A 17,263-nucleotide genomic window follows, 5' to 3' on the forward strand; every position below is an offset into this window, starting at 1 on the left:
CCAAATTTCAACTATTTAGCTCAAAGTGTTTTTGAGTTATCTTTGTCAAAGACAGGACATTTTCTGAAAATATGTTTTACGAACTCAACATGGTCTAAAACGTGAAAATCCGTCAAAATTTCGATTTCGAATTTTTCGAAGATTTCTATACTTTCTCTATACTACATATACAGGAAAGCCTCACCATTAAAGGTAAATATTTAAAGCTGCAATATCATTTGCATTTATAATTCTAAAAATATCTACATGTCATGCTAATTTGATTGCTAAAAATTTAATTATAACTAATTTGAAATTACTTTGAATTCTGACACACAATTCCGAAATAAAATATATGGAATTCGCTGGAACTGCATTTCATAAAATGATAAAGAGAGAAAAAAAATCCGACATTGAAAAACTTTTTCAACTAACAACCGAAAACCGGATCAATAAATATTTCTGTTCATCTCTATTTTTATTGAAGATAAAGCTGATATGTTGAGTTCTTTAGATGAAAGAAAAATGCCGAAAAGAGGCGCTCTTCGAGAAAGGAAAGAAATAAAAAGAGAAATAAATCCCCTCAATTGCTGAGCACTCACTTTTAGTATGGTTTGTAGATGAAATATGAAATTACTTCCAAATCTTCTCTATAATCTTCCGTCAAAAAGAGAACAAAAATTTAGTTTTAGTTCTCTAACTAGACGTCTAGAAGTGAAACGCGAAAGAAAATCCAATATTTGTTTTCTTCTACAAACGAATATTGATGTCAAGAAAAAGAAAATCTCTCTTTTTCTTAGAATAATGACTGTTTTTCGCAAAAGGAAGTAAAAAAATAAATAATTTTTTAAAAAATTTTGGAATGTGCATACTTTTAAAGTTTGATTGCATAAGGATGCTACTGTGTTGCCCGAAATGTTTTTTCTCGATTATTTAACCACTTCCAGTAGGATTTAATAATGAAAATTTTTGCATGAAAAAAAGGAATTAATTTTTATTTAAGAATACTTGGTTCATTTTATAATTTTTCCATATTGTTAATTAAAATTATATTATTGATATGGATAGAATTGTAATTCGTAGGTTCGCATTCAACATTTCTTCAAAAACTTCTAATGACTTTGGATTAGCACCTAGTTTCCGTGTTTACGCCAGGCACTCCCTTCATTTTTTTTTATTTCAAACACATTATCTATTTCCTTTCAAATCCATTCTTCTGATGATGCGTCTGACCCCAGAGCATTCACTGAAATCACTTATTAGTCGCTAAGTGCGTTTTCGTCTTAGTAATATTTCACTATCATTAATTTCATTATCAGTATCAGGTAAATGTATGCTTATTTCTTCTGATTTTTTAGAAACTCACAATCATCTTGATCTTCACAGTGTACACTACTCTTATTCGTTAAGTTGTTTATTTCACAACATGTAACCAATTAAATGGCCGACTTCCAAACGCTGCGTAAGGCATTTTAGAAGATTTTTATTGGCTATGCAAGACATTACTATGAATATCCTTTTACGAACGGCAATCTCAATCTGAAATTTTAAGAATCTCGATTTGCGAAAATTGGGAATATAAAGCCTTATTGTATAGTGGGTAGATGGATGGGTAACAAATAGCACCAAGTTTTGCAAAATGAAAATTAAAGCTTTTTTGGCAGATTAATTCATCCTGAAAATATATTTTTATTATATCCTAAAGTTATGACCTATGACTTAATTCTCTTAGGATGTCTTTGATTGTTACTGAATAATCGTTATAAAAAAATTTAAAATTACCAAAAGATTCGAAACTTTACAGATAAAAATATTCATTGATAACCAAAATGAAAAAAAATAACATTTTGATAGAGGGTTTTCTTTCACCTGATTCGCAAAATTTTTAACTTTAATATCGTTTGCACCGAATCAAAATCGTTGTTCATTATTAGAAAAAGATTCTAGGAGTTGAAATTAAATTATTTTATTTAATGAAGAATTATTACAAACAATTAGCTAAAAAGGTGGAATTTACAATCCGGTGAATTTACAAGCAATTTGCCTCCCATACCAGACCTTAAATAAAGAAAATCTTGAAAATTCCATATTTTCCTATTAGTATCTCACCAAATACCACCATGTACCAAATATATTTCATTTTGTAATCTTTTTCCAAAATACTGAAGTTGGAAAAAAAAATCGTTAGCAAAACATAAGAACTTTTATGTATTTAGTCAGTTTTTATTTAATAGAAATGCTGGATGTATCACGGTATGTCCAAAACTAACAAAGAGTTTAATGTGGTTGTTCTGAAGAATAAACAATAAAAGATTGCCTACCAAGACAGATATAATTCGGCATTTTGAAACAAGAAAAGTTGAAATCTTTAGTGCTAGAGTTTTCAAAGCCTTATCCAATTCTGGGATTTATACTTGACATTTTTAATTTTGACTGCAGTTTGACATTGTAAGAAGGAAATACTAGTCTGACGTTCTCTGCGAGGCAGAAGGAGAATTACATTGAAAATTTAATAAACTATTAATCTATTTTTTGAATAAAACTGCGAACATTTTATTGAATTATTTATTTTTTCTTCTATCTTGGAAGTGGCTTTCTTTTAATAAACTGATCATTTTAATTTTTATTAATTAATAGGACAGTATATTCAATAATTTATTTCAATTCGTTTCATTCAAAAACTAGCAAAACGCCTATTTTCCCATGCAATCTTTCAAATCTATGGTAATATCTGAATTATAATTTCACAATTAAAATCTCTAATTGGATGGACAGGCGTTTATTGCATTACACACAAGCACTTAAATAAAATACTTTCAACTTTTCGTAAGACTTGATAAAAAGCTACAGAAACTTCCAAATTAATTTCTATATAAATGGTATATTGCTGAATTAAGTAACTAAACATTCTTTTTAACAAAGTAGTATAAACATTCAGCAATCATTTTAAGACAAAGTTCCCGTCGAGTTGCAAATAAATTTCCAAATTTGGATAAATATTCGCATATTGGAATCAGTTCTGATAATCTATTGCCCAAAAGAATTAAAAACTTCAGACATATTCTTTAATATTTTGCTTGGCAAAAAATACAAAAATCTTGGTAGTGACAGACTTATACAGAATTGGAAACTCAAATCAATTCTGTTACGGTCAAAACATCAAAATAGGTAAAGAGAATTCATTTATATACTGCAATAAAAATATATTCAGTACAAAGATTTTCAAGTTTCAGCAATTTTCATCGTTTTTATAAAGGTGAAATATTATTGTACGAATAGAATTCAAGTTTTTTTTCCCCTATAATATGGAATTATAAAAATGGATAGCTAACATTCAAAGGCAAATTTTTAAGACTACATCCGACGAAATTCAACTATGAAGAATTTTTCAATTCGCTATTGGATATTTTTAAAAACTTAAATTATATTAAATAAGTTTAATAGCACTTATCAGTAGGCTTAACAGTATAAATTTTAACATAAATTTAAGTTACCCACCATCGACTTTGCATTTAAGTTACCCACCATCGACTTTGCATTTAAGTTACCCACCATCGACTTTGCATTTAAGTTACCCACCATCGACTTTGCATTTAAGTTACCCACCATCGACTTTGCATTTAAGTTACCCACCATCGACTTTGCATTTAAGTTACCCACCATCGACTTTGCATTTAAGTTACCCACCATCGACTTTGCATTTAAGTTACCCACCATCGACTTTGCATTTAAGTTACCCACCATCGACTTTGCATTTAAGTTACCCACCATCGACTTTGCATTTAAGTTACCCACCATCGACTTTGCATTTAAGTTACCCACCATCGACTTTGCATTTAAGTTACCCACCATCGACTTTGCATTTAAGTTACCCACCATCGACTTTGCATTTAAGTTACCCACCATCGACTTTGCATTTAAGTTACCCACCATCGACTTTGCATTTAAGTTACCCACCATCGACTTTGCATTTAAGTTACCCACCATCGACTTTGCATTTAAGTTACCCACCATCGACTTTGCATTTAAGTTACCCACCATCGACTTTGCATTTAAGTTACCCACCATCGACTTTGCATTTAAGTTACCCACCATCGACTTTGCATTTAAGTTACCCACCATCGACTTTGCATTTAAGTTACCCACCATCGACTTTGCATTTAAGTTACCCACCATCGACTTTGCATTTAAGTTACCCACCATCGACTTTGCATTTAAGTTACCCACCATCGACTTTGCATTTAAGTTACCCACCATCGACTTTGCATTTAAGTTACCCACCATCGACTTTGCATTTAAGTTACCCACCATCGACTTTGCATTTAAGTTACCCACCATCGACTTTGCATTTAAGTTACCCACCATCGACTTTGCATTTAAGTTACCCACCATCGACTTTGCATTTAAGTTACCCACCATCGACTTTGCATTTAAGTTACCCACCATCGACTTTGCATTTAAGTTACCCACCATCGACTTTGCATTTAAGTTACCCACCATCGACTTTGCATTTAAGTTACCCACCATCGACTTTGCATTTAACCCTATAATGACAGTCAGGCGGTTTACTTCTCATTTTATGACTTGGAAATCAATTTCATTGTGAAAACTTAATTATAACACATTGCTAAACTTAATTCGATACATCACGCTTGTAACGAATTATTGCATTTTCAAATCTATAACTTTATTATTACATTAACAAACTTTTTATGAATTAAATCAATTACTCAATACGAGAGTTACTTCGAATTAATGGATATCTTAAGTAATCTATGGACTTAGTACTCAATAACATTCTCGAAATAACCGAGGCCATCAAGTTTCAATAATCGTATTTTTAACCTTTAGACAAAATTATATTACAATTTGCTATCTTTCTTAACCAGTAGGACTGCCGAAATTAATAGTTACAAAGATTTAAAATTTTCAGTAATTTGATTTTAATGCCTGCTTCAACAAAATATTTTCTAACTTCAAGTATCATTAGACATAATTTGTACCATTTTAGAAGCTTTTTACTGATCTGTTCATAGTACTACGTAATTTCCGTAATTTTCTTCATATTTATATATCTAATTATACAATATAAAAGAACAGCAGCATTTAAAAATATATGCATTTTAAAACTTTTATTTTTTATTAATTCTGAAGTTAAATCTGCATTATTATTGTAACAAAATTTCAAAAATTTTATCAAAAGCATGTTCAAAACAAGGAAAATTAAGCTGAATCTTTATAACTTAATCATGAACAATGGGAAAAAAGACCAAACAAATATTAGCAACATTAAAAATGATTCGAATTTCACCTTAATAATGAAGCATAGTGTAAAATATGCATAAAATAATTTGAAAAAAATAGAAACATACTCCAAAAAATCAGTATCATTAGAAAAGAATTTTTAATTCTAAAGGGATATCAATACCATTGTGTTGCAATATGTTCGGAAGTTATCGCAAAAAAGGGCTAGAATTTCGCTTAATTTTTTAATCAATCAAAATACCACCCTTCAAGTTATACACATGCCAATTTTGTGCTCCAAATCAAAGTGACTTTTAGATCGCCGACACATCCATTCATATTCATTATTAAAGAACATCCATGAAATCGTTATCTATAGATTAACACACAGTAATTAATGTTCGATGAGTACCGCATAGACCAACTATGAATGTTAATATTTCAACATATCCCCAATAATCATCTCTTACAATTTATTCTAATGAATGCTGTTAATACGATATAGTCTTTTTAAATTTATAAAATAAAATTATTCTAAACCATAATTCAATGCAACAATTACTTAAGATCCATGAATATTTTAATTATTCTATAAAGTCGTTAAAACACTACTCATACATAAACAAAATGTCTTTTACAAACTAAATAACATTTAATTAGATAAAGGGATAATGCGAAATTAATGAAATAGTAGATTTTAATGCAAAGATGGATTTAAAATTTTTACCTTTCAACTTGATGCATTGCATTCTACTTGCATCTAAATTCATACTTAACTGAATTATTATTAACCGAGAAATAGATTTTTTTAATTGAATTTTTGTACAACTTTCAACATCTTATCAATTTTAGTTTTACGCAAAATAATATTTTCTAGGCGATAGAATGCGGCCACATATACACTTACAATAATCAAATTTAAAAAAGAGTTTATCGAACAAGTTTGCCATCTCAAATCTAAATATTGAAATAAAAATTTAATAAATTAAGCAGTTGTTTTTATTTACAGATCAGTCGTCTTCGACGAACACCTTGTTCTCCAAGAAAATCCTTTATTTGATTTCAATTAAATCTCTTACTCATAACTTGATTTTGCAATTCCCTTAAAACACCTTTAAACATCAAATTGTGACAGACTTAAACGTCATACTCGTATGACATACACTCCCACTTTTTCAAGTGTATTTATGTCAAATGTGGTAGTTTTAAGTTCTGGTCTGTAGAGAGCCAACACATACAAACACACACACAAAAGAAAAAAACATCTTGTTATTAGTGAAGACATCACAGAAACTTATGAAAGTTTTTGAAACGAGACTTTTGTATACTTATGCAATAAAATGGAGCAAAATTATAATTATATAAGGAACACTATATTAAGAAACTAAAATTACCTAAATCACACTTTACATGAACAAAATGGTATTACATCAAAAATTACTTGAACAAAAATTACCTATGACATCAATACACAAAACTAAGTAAGGTTTTGTCCCTCAATTGATACAATATTATAATTAAATTTCCTTTTTGAATTTTTCTACACAGTAATTCTTAATTTCCAAAAATCTCATTTTAAAATAACTGTCAGTTTCTTACTATTTGAATATATCGTTTTTACAGCTTTAATTTAATTCTTCAATGAACAGAATATAATAAGCAATTATCAATTTGATTATATATAAAATTTACATTTCAAATTGATATGAAGTGACATTGATAAAAAAAATAAGGAATCGAAAACCATGGCTGTAATTAAAATATGAAAACAAATTCAAAATTCTGAAATTATCTTAGAGTTATAGAAAGTAAACAAGGTAATTAATTAACTTACCAGTCTTTCTTTACCAGAATTCAATATACGTCCTTTATTAATATCTCAAAGATCCGACATGTTTCTGAATACCAAAAAAATGACATATGTTAAATCCCTTTTGCAAACAGCGAAGAAAATTTAATCAAACTCAAACCATTCAGGGTCTACCAAAATCGTGAAAGGAGCTGATAAATTCATACAAAAAGACTTCAAAACTGTAAATAGCTTCGTGGCATTATTAAGATCTACAACAATATAATTCACCGTTCTTTCTTTCCATAAAATTGTGCTAAGTGGACGCTCAAGAACCATGGGAATTAAATAAAAATTGGTAGCATAAATTGTTGGATTCGAATCTAGAAGAAGCATATGCGTGAATGGGAAACTTTATAGGAAGTCTTGCTGAAAGGTTTTGGAGAAAATAATTATAGAAATTATTTTAAAATGATTAACACCGACCAATGATAAACGTCAAAAATAATCGATCAGCTGCTGGAGAGAAATTTCGTTCAAATACAATAACGTTCGGATCTGAAGTCACACGAGGGCTATTTTAGATAGGACTTTGCTATTTCGATCCTTGCTCAGACGGCAAAATGATTGTCCAGAAACAGTAGTTTAAAGTGCCCTAGGATGACACTGCCAGCATCTTTGATGGAATCGAATCCCCAGCCTAAAATTCCCAGAACTTGACCTCTTAGTCTCGATGGCTCCCAAAAAGAAGCCGAGAAATTAGAGCGCAACAGATGGACAAGCACAGAACATCTTTCGTGCAACTGAATCTGTTGCCACTATTATTAGTTACTTGGACCTTTAAGTCATGTTAAGATAGTGGCTCCAGATCTTATTACTATGCTACAAGGGCTTCCACAGAGACGTAAGAAAATTAAAGTGAAATAAGACAACATGCATGGTACAACTTTAGTGAAATCGAATCTCACACTTACGATCTCTAGATCTCATTACTATACTGCAATATCTTTCAAACAGAGTAAGGGAGTTTTAAGTGCACCAAGAGTTACCACGAGCGATGCGTCTTCCATAATATCGAATTTTAAACTCACGACTGCACTAAAGGTGGGTTCAGACGAGGCTTATTATTGCGCGCAATAGAAGGTCACGCCTACTTCAGGAAAATCACGTGACTGCAACGGGACAATGGCAAATGGTTGTCCCGTCGGGACAACTATTAGCCATTGTCCCATCAACGTTGTCTCAACTGTTCACACGGGGACAATAGAGGGACAACAGTAGAAAGACAACGATTGTGCGCAATAAAAAGCCTCGTGTGAACCCACCTTAAATCTTCTCGCTAAATTAACGTGGCTTTCAGGAACTCATGTGACTATTTGTGCGAAACTCAAACTTACTTTTCAGACGATATTAAATAAATTTTTTATGTTAAAAATTATCGCTGATTAATTAAGAATAAATTAAGATTAATTAAGAATAAATTTTAAAAATAAAATAAAGATAAACAACTGAGCCTAAAGCAGTGCTACATTACGATGTTTCTATCTACAGGTTTGAATCTCCCACATTTTTTTTTTTTAATCATTTTGATCATTAACATCAAAATGCGGGATTTAGATTTTCGAAAGAAATTAGCATGCCAAAATAATATTCTAACTGGACAAATAAATGTTGTCTATACATTTAACTGTACTAAATATAATTAGGATTGATACAAACTCTCAAATATTTCCAAAAACAGTAATTGAATAATCTCTTAAAATCAAGAATAGAGAACAGAAATAATCCGTTATTCATATTTTTACCAAAATGTGACTGAATTTAGAATCAAATAAAAATGAATCCTTAATCATCGTATTGAACGACAAATAAATCTTCGTTTAAAGAAAAGCTTTAGTTCCAAAAGTATTATTATTGACTTAATAAATATTAGCAATAAATATATTTTCTGTTTTTTATGTTACTAATTAAACTGAAGCAGACATAAAAATAAGTTGAACGAATTTTTACGGATTAATTCGATTGCTTGACTGATGGTTGTTAGTCTTTTCCTCTTTCTAAACTCTAGATCAATTAAATGCATTTTATAACGACATTTTCATCAGGACAGTGAATACCTTTTCCTATTGAAGGGAAAAAAATTGAAACTTAAATAATTAGTTATTTAATATTTCAAGACTTTCAGAATGAATAAGAAAAGAAAATATGATTATTATTCATTCTTTCAGAATGAATAATAATCCTTAACTAATAATTTCATTAACTAATTGCCTATAAAAATCAACTTTTTAACCCCTTCGATTACAATAACGTGTCTGACACATGCATCGAATAACTGAAATTTAAGTTTTAAATATGCAGTTAAGTGAAAATATTTAGTAATTTAAAATGAAAAAAGAATCACTTAGAAATGCTTCAATAATTCAAATGCCCTTTATATTATTACAGGAATCAAAAGAAACTATAAATGTCCCAAATTATTATTTAATTGGGATTTCAATGAATTTGTATGTCAAGGGGCTTTATGTTTTATGTTTTAGTTAATCGAACTCCAAAGAGCTAGTCAGATAAGTTACCCTCAGAAATAGATTATAAGCGCCGGTTCCATTGTTCCACGCTGCCCGGCCTTTACGTTCGCCAGATCTAAACTTATTCTTTGAGTTCCTGTTTACCATTACCAAAAGAGACATATATAGACGTATCAAATTATACATAAAGGAATTATCGTCTCTGCGATTGAAATTAAAGAAATTTATATAGATCCCTATACACTTATAGTCATTACTCTCCCTTTAAACTGCATCCCCATTACAATAACTCATTGTTTCCATATTCTGAAAAAGAGCAAATTGCACTCTTATTAGCAGAAAAATGAATTACAAGTTTAACTCAGAGATTTAATTCAGTGAAAATTGCATTAACATACGTCTTTAGCTGCGCTAACTAAACAACTTGTTTTCTTTAGTTAAGATTAAAGTAACTCCCCATCAGATAATTTAGGGATTCCAAAAGCACACTGGAAGGACTGGAATTAACTCGGCAGCAGAATCGACACGAATCCAGTTGCGAGTAAACAACTCACCGCCTGAGGATGAAATTACGACCACTATTTTGTGAAACAGCATCGACGATTAACCAATGGCCGCTTATTTCTCCTTCATTAAATCCATGTACTGGCATAAGCTATCCTGAACTATAATTCAATTTCCCTCTTTCAAAACACTGTCCTCATTCTTCGAGACGAGGACTTCTCTGGCGTCATTAGCTGACTCATTTAGATGGCGACGAAAAGGCAATTAGCCGCCTTCGGCTTGTAAGATACACCTGTAATCTTCAGCAATTTGTTGGGGCATCTCTTGTGTTGTCGTTCGTTGGATGTTTCTCCTGTTTGCATTGAATGTTTGTTCTATTATGCACAAAAGCAGGGGGAGATTTTAATTCAGGTAATTAATTCTAAGCCTTAAAATTGATTTATTATCGGAAATAAAGATGTCGTTGAAAAAAGTTATAAATTTTTTTAACATTTTTATTTGTTTGTTCTGCTTTTTAAAGTTTTATATTACTAAGCTTCAGTTGAATTTCAAAGAACAGTTTGCTATTTTATATGTTATTTATTTTTATGATTCCATGAAAATATCTATGAACATGATATTAAATTATGTCCATGAATATTACATGAAAATGCCATCTTGCTGTATGTTTCTAAATGCATTTTTGCATATGCAGAGTTTTAAAAGTCTACAGAAACTGAAAAAAAATCAATAGTTGGTAAATGAATAAAAAAAATGCATTTTGCCAAAAAAGGGCGAATTCGAAAGTTTTTTTTTTTTTTCCTTCCCATAAAATTAGTATTTATTGTTAGCATAAGTCACCAGAAAACTGCTATATAAAAAATTGTAGGTAGTAAAAAAGACCTATAAAATGAACTATAAAAAATGGTAAAAATTAAACTTGTAACTAACATTTTTTTTTTTTTTTTTTCAATTTTAAGACTGAATTTACTTTCCGATGACCATTATGCTCGAAAAAAAATTACTTTTCAATTTTTATCGAGAATTAGTCACTATAAACTAAGACATTTTTTCTTCTTTATCAACTTTTTCCTCTTTTTTTTTTTTTTTTTTTTTTTTTTTTTTCGAAAATCTGTCATTATTGTACTATTTGAAACCGTAGAACAACACTTTTAGAATTTGATAAAAGAAAAAAATTCTAATAGTGAATTCTAACTTGTAGATAAAATACTTATAAGTATTTTAAACAACCTTTTTAGTTTATTTTTTTGCAACAAAGTAGAATTTTCCAAAAAACAATATAAATATTGACTATGAAATAACAACAATTTCAAAATTTAATAACCGCTTCATCTTCAAATTTTTACACATTTTTTTAAATGAAAAATAATTAATTTATTATTGATTTAATTAAGCTGTCATTACGTTTTATAGCATACATTATAATTTTTTTAATACCTACAGAATTTAATTTGAAGTTTTCCTCTCAGTTAATATTTTTTATGCAGAAAATTGGTAATAAAACTTCCACTCTAATTCAATAACTTATCTGGATGAAAAGATGCCTTTTCTTACTTTCTCGTATACGTAGTACAGAGAAAGCATTGTAATCGCTAAGAAATTCGAACTCGAGATTTTGACTAATCTCCACATTTTAGACTTCCCTGAATTAGAGAAACACATTTTTAGAAAATGTTTCGTCCTTCTGTCTGTATGTATGTGACAAAGATAACTCAAAAATGCCATGAACTAGAAGGATAAAGTTTGATATACGAATTTTACACCAAAAAATTTGCAAATTTCTGTCGAATTTTGAGCAAAATCAGTTTAGAGGAAGTCGTTCTATTCAGTTGTTCGAATGTAAGTTAACAGGATAGTTACAAAAAGAAGGGAATAGAATAGATAAATTCTAGAATAGAATCAACATCTACAGTGTAGATGCACCTATCAAATTTTGAGCCAAATCTAACAAAGGGTTGACCATCTGTCAATCCGTACTTTTAGAAGCATGTAAACGAGATAAATCAAAAACGCAATGACTTAAATTTATGAAATTTAGCATGTGATTTAGTGACTAAAAGTGCAGTTTTGTATCAAACTTTTGTTTTTATCGGATGGTAAAAGTGTGCCCAAAATACAAATTCGATCTTCAGATGCTATTAACCCTTAACTGGGGAGGTGAAATTTTAGGACTGAACTGGGGAGGTGCGGTCTACGAGACCGCATTTCACTTACACACAAATAAAATTTTCTAATAATTGTATTAGTATGAAAAACTGCCAGTATATTTTGCAGATATTTTTCTTGATATATAGATATGTTTTAGAAATTTTCCAAAATATATTATCATTGAAAAAAGTAAATGCGTTAGAACAGGCATTTTCTTCTCAAATGACATGTTATAAAAAATAATATTCTTGAAAAAGCATATTACTTTTTACTTTTTAAATCATATTTATTTTTACAGTATATGAAGGTATATAGAAGACAATATAATGTAAAATTCAACAATTATATGAAAAATAAAAAAAATGACAATGGGTAAAATTGTCCCTTTTTTTATCGGTTTGCGTGACTTTCATAGCACGGTTTTATAGGGCATTTTAAACATACAGGTAAAGAACTAGTATAAAAATCAACCTATAAATTCTGTATATATACAGGGTGTCCCAAAAAATGTATACACACTTTAAATAATTGTAAATTTGGGGTTTATTATAATTCGAATATTTTTCAACATGTAAAAGATTCTACAAATATCATTCTATTGTCTTGTTATCGCATGTTCTCAAACTGATGTCCGTTCTGCTCCAGACACTGCTGACAATGCGAAGCGATGTAATAGCACACATGATGGAACAATTCCCTTGGGATATTCGTACATTCATGTTCAATGGTTGCCCTCAATTGAACAACTGTTGCAGGTTTATGGACGTCCTGAACAGTTCCATCAGCTTCAAACTAATCTCTAATTCGAGTGACGGTAACTCGTGTAGGTGGTTCTTTGTTAAACTCCCTCTTAAATTGTCTTTGCACTTCTCCTGCATTTTCATACTTCCTGTAGCATTTTAGAATAAATTTCCTTTCTTCAAATTTAAGTCTGTCTGCCATCACTCGGTTCAATGGGTTCAGTATGTAAAGAAAGAAGAAATAACTTAGTTATCAGCTGCTAAAATGTGTATACATTTTTTTGGGACACCCTGTATATATTTTATAAATTTTTCAAAATACATTATCACTAGAAAAATTAATTATGTTTGAACATACATATCAAAATCAGTTGAATGCGAACTTTCATCGAAAAACGCTTCTGTACAATTATCCTTATCACTAAAATCACTTTACTCTTCATTTAAAAATGTCTGCAGCACTGCTTTATAATAGGATCAGTAAATTGGATGATATTTCGAGGCCCAAGTTTTAGCGCCATTTACTAAGCCTTGTTTATCAGTGGGACACTAACAGGGAGATGTGGTCTTAGAGACCACGCTCGAAGAAATAACTGAATTATTTAAAAAAGCATCTGATGAAATCGGTTGAAAAAGTGCACGTGTATTCAAGGTCATAAAACAGGAAGCTATAGGGTCAATCCATTCAATTGAGCTAAAAATAGAATGGGGGGGGGGCAGAAAATCCATCCCTAGCGGTCTCACAGACCACATGTCCCCAGTTAAGGGTTAACAGCATATCAAGGTTTCATTTCCAAAAATCGCACGACAGACTCAGTAAAAATCCTAAAATCCCCCCGAAGATTAATATTTCGTAACTATTGTAAGCCAATGCAAGGCGTTCTAAGGTAAGTTTATTAGAGTATACGAGCACGTTTTGAGGAGACCACTGCCGCTGGTTGTATAACAAGTTCAACAATGTAAAGCCAAAAAAATTGCCATTATGCATTTTCTCCACATTTTAAATTTTTTTAATGATAATTCAACAGGACTTCTGAAACCGCCATTTAAACTCCTCACCAACTCATTTCATTTAAAATATTATATAATATACATAAACAAATTTTGAAATAAACTTTAACAAAAAAGCTTAAACATTAAGTAATTTACAAAATTTTTTTAGAGTATACTAGTTTTTAAAATCCTTAAAAATTATTACAATTTTTCCATAAAATTTTTTAAACAAAATTCAATAAAAGATTTATTTATTAACAAAAGTTTAGAAATAAATTTGAAAACTCTTTTTCCCTGAAATACTTAAATCAAAATTGCCTACGTTAAAATTTAAATTGTTGGGAGATATATCTTCCCCTTATGATTAATTATTTAATGTCCAACACTAGTTACAGTTGCACATATATTTTATGTAATGCATTGCTACTTATCACGGAACGAAACTGGATGAATAATACAGGAAATGGTTGAATATCGAAATATCAATTACAAATCTGCACTTTCATATATCAAAATGACAGAAATAGAGAATTGTTACACATTTGCGGCACTAAATAAAGGATAATATTTGAGCTCTACAAAGGATAATTTGTTTAATGCGAATATCGTTTGCTAAATCGTAAAAGATGTATCATCTGAAGAATTCTGCAGCTTAGATTAAATCACAAACGTAAAAATAGTCGTTTGCAAATAAAATTATTTCAGAAATTGTAGCTAATATATTATTAAACTTATTTTGTGCTGAATAGTATCTTTCAATCTTAATTATTATTTTTTCCTTGATACAAAAAAAAAAGCCAACTGATAAGCTCTTTACATTATTTGGAAAGACACATATCGTAATTTTTTTTTCCAACTGAGGGTCAGTATTTCCAATTTGACGCTGATATAAAAATCAACTTCTATTAATAACCAGTCGGAGTAGTCTCCCTAAAACTTTCTCGCATACTCTCTAATGAACTTGTCATGCCAGAGAACGTCTTGCATGACACTGGCATTGAAAAGTTACGAAATATTTTTTGGCGTGAATTCAGCATTTTTATTGAATTTTTCGTGTCATCCTTGGCGAGTTGTTAGGCTATTTTTTCCCTTAAATGGATTAATATTATTCGAAAATCAAATTTGTATTTTAGATGCGTTTTTCTCAACCGCTCAAAAATTTAACACAAAACTGCACTTATAATTACAAAATTCCATACCAAATTTGATACATTTAAGTCATTTCATTTTTGAATTATCGTGTTTATATGTTTATGAAAGCCCAGACCGACAGACAGTCAACCTCTTGTTGGATTCGGCTCAAAACTGAAAGGTGTCTAGACTATAGATGTTAAATCTGTGTACCAAATTTTATTTATCTAGCTCTCTTCCTTTTGTAGTTATCGTGTTCATTTATATTCAAACAGTCGGACAGACGGACTTCCTCTGAACCGATTTTACTCAAAATTTGATAAAAAAATCTACAAATTTGGTGTAAAGACCATATACCAAATTTCAACCGTTTAGCTCAAAACGTTTTTGAGTTACCTTTGTCACTGACAGAGACAGACAGATGACGGATATTTCTTAAAAATGTCTTTTTCGAACTCAGGGAGTCTTTTTCGAACTCTCAAAATCTCGAGTTTGAATTTTTTTAAGATTACTATATTTTCTCTATATTACTTATTCGAAAAAGTAAAAATGGGGAATGTTTGTATGTGTGTTGATTCTCTGCAGAAGAGACCATCGGACTTAGAAAAGCTGTTAAAATTGGCACAGATATACTTTAGAGGGTGAAACTGGGTACCTAGTGGGGATTTTTTTCAAATTTTAATTAATTAAAAAATTACGCAAATTTTAGTCATTCTTCCTCATTACCGCAGAAAATATTAAAGCGCTAAAATTAATTTTACACCAACTTAAGCCTTAAAAAAAAAGATAATACCCTTTCGAGGACCAAATTAAATTGTTGTACAATTTCTTTATCTATATTTAATTAATTTTTAATCTCATTTTACAATGTTCTTTACTTTTGTAAAGAAATTCAAATCGTTTTCATTGTTGTGCAACTATTTCATCTAGGATTTTAATGCAATTGCTGATGATGGCAGTATGAAGATACGAAGAAGATTATTTTTCTATGATAAGTAGATTTTGGTTTAAACTATAATTTAAATAAGCTTTTTGAAATTTTGAAACACTTACAATTAAAGCTTGCTTCATAAATAAATGCTGATAAAAAACAAATAAGTGCGTCCATTTTTAACCAGTTTTAGCTAGAAGAATTTATATCAGTTGAAATGTAATCACTTCTGTTTCAAATTTAAGTCCAAATGTTAGGGGAGATGACATAAAGTTAAGGAAATGCATAGTACAATGGTGATAACGGCGTGAATTGTCTAAAATAATACGAGTTACGTGTCTATAAAAATAAGAAATTAAATATTACTTTACTGAAAAAGTTATTAAGACAGAAATACATAGATCATTTAATTAAATTTTGTTAGAATCATGAATTCTTGCTAACCAACTGGCCGCTAAAGAGGACTAATAATAAAAGTGTGTGTGTGTGTGTGTGTGTGTGTGTGTGTGTGTGTGTGTGTGTGTGTGTGTGTGTGTGCGCGTGCCTGCGTGCGTGCGTGCTTCCGTGTGTGTGCGTTCGTTCGTGCGTGCGTGTGTGTTCTACAGGCCAAATCATTTGAACAAGAATTACCAGATTTGGCTAAGATATATTTTGGAGGGTGGGGATTGTGCACTTCGGAGTGATTTTTTGAAATATTCATTAATTTAAAAATTAAACGAAATTTTAGGGCTTTTCCATGTTAACATCCGAAAGCCTTTTGCATCACCATCAAATTCGAAAAATTATCGTTCAATGATAATAATTATCTTACTATATTTTCATTTTAGATTTTTTAAATTAACTTTTTAAAATATTTTAAAGGTATTGCAACAATATATTTCAATATTAAAGTGAAACTCAAATCGATGTCTTTGTTTTCATTAATAGGTCTTCCATACTTTTTTTCTTTTGCTGTGCTCAAGATATGAAAATTCGACTTACATTTCCCTGCTGAATAGATTACAGAATAAAGGCGTGCTTTTAATAAAAATTTTGAAATTTTGTTGTATTTACTATTTAAGTTTAAGATTAACAATGAAGCAATGATGATTTTTTTTAAGTGCGCTCGAGTTGCTGCTGATTTATCGTGTTGTATCATTAAATGCATAAAGATATAAACAGAAAATTAGAAAAATGCATAGCACAGTGAACAGAACACTGTAAAGTTTCTAAACCAGAATAAGTTACATGACTATCAAAATTTGGAAATATTTCTCTGCTGAAACAGTTAAAACAA

At 30.1% G+C, this 17,263-nt stretch overlaps 1 protein-coding gene and 1 long non-coding RNA gene across 2 annotated transcripts in view; one reads left to right on the forward strand and one right to left on the reverse strand.

Moving 5' to 3' along the window:
- Positions 1–7,211, reverse strand: part of LOC129989409 (uncharacterized) — a 92,232-nt gene extending 85,021 nt beyond the window's left edge. The window contains exon 1 of the mRNA XM_056097932.1: positions 7,058–7,211. The gene's annotated coding sequence lies outside the window, so the exon portion shown is untranslated. The remainder of the gene's footprint in view (positions 1–7,057) is intronic.
- The window catches only part of LOC129989410 (uncharacterized), a 295,435-nt gene extending 278,435 nt beyond the window's left edge, over positions 1–17,000 (forward strand). The window contains exon 5 of the long non-coding RNA XR_008785768.1: positions 16,915–17,000. This is a non-coding gene — a long non-coding RNA (uncharacterized LOC129989410). The remainder of the gene's footprint in view (positions 1–16,914) is intronic.
- Positions 17,001–17,263: the final 263 nt, after the last annotated feature.

The sequence above is a fragment of the Argiope bruennichi genome, chromosome 10 (assembly GCF_947563725.1).
Source record: "Argiope bruennichi chromosome 10, qqArgBrue1.1, whole genome shotgun sequence".
Lineage (NCBI taxonomy): Eukaryota > Metazoa > Arthropoda > Arachnida > Araneae > Araneidae > Argiope > Argiope bruennichi.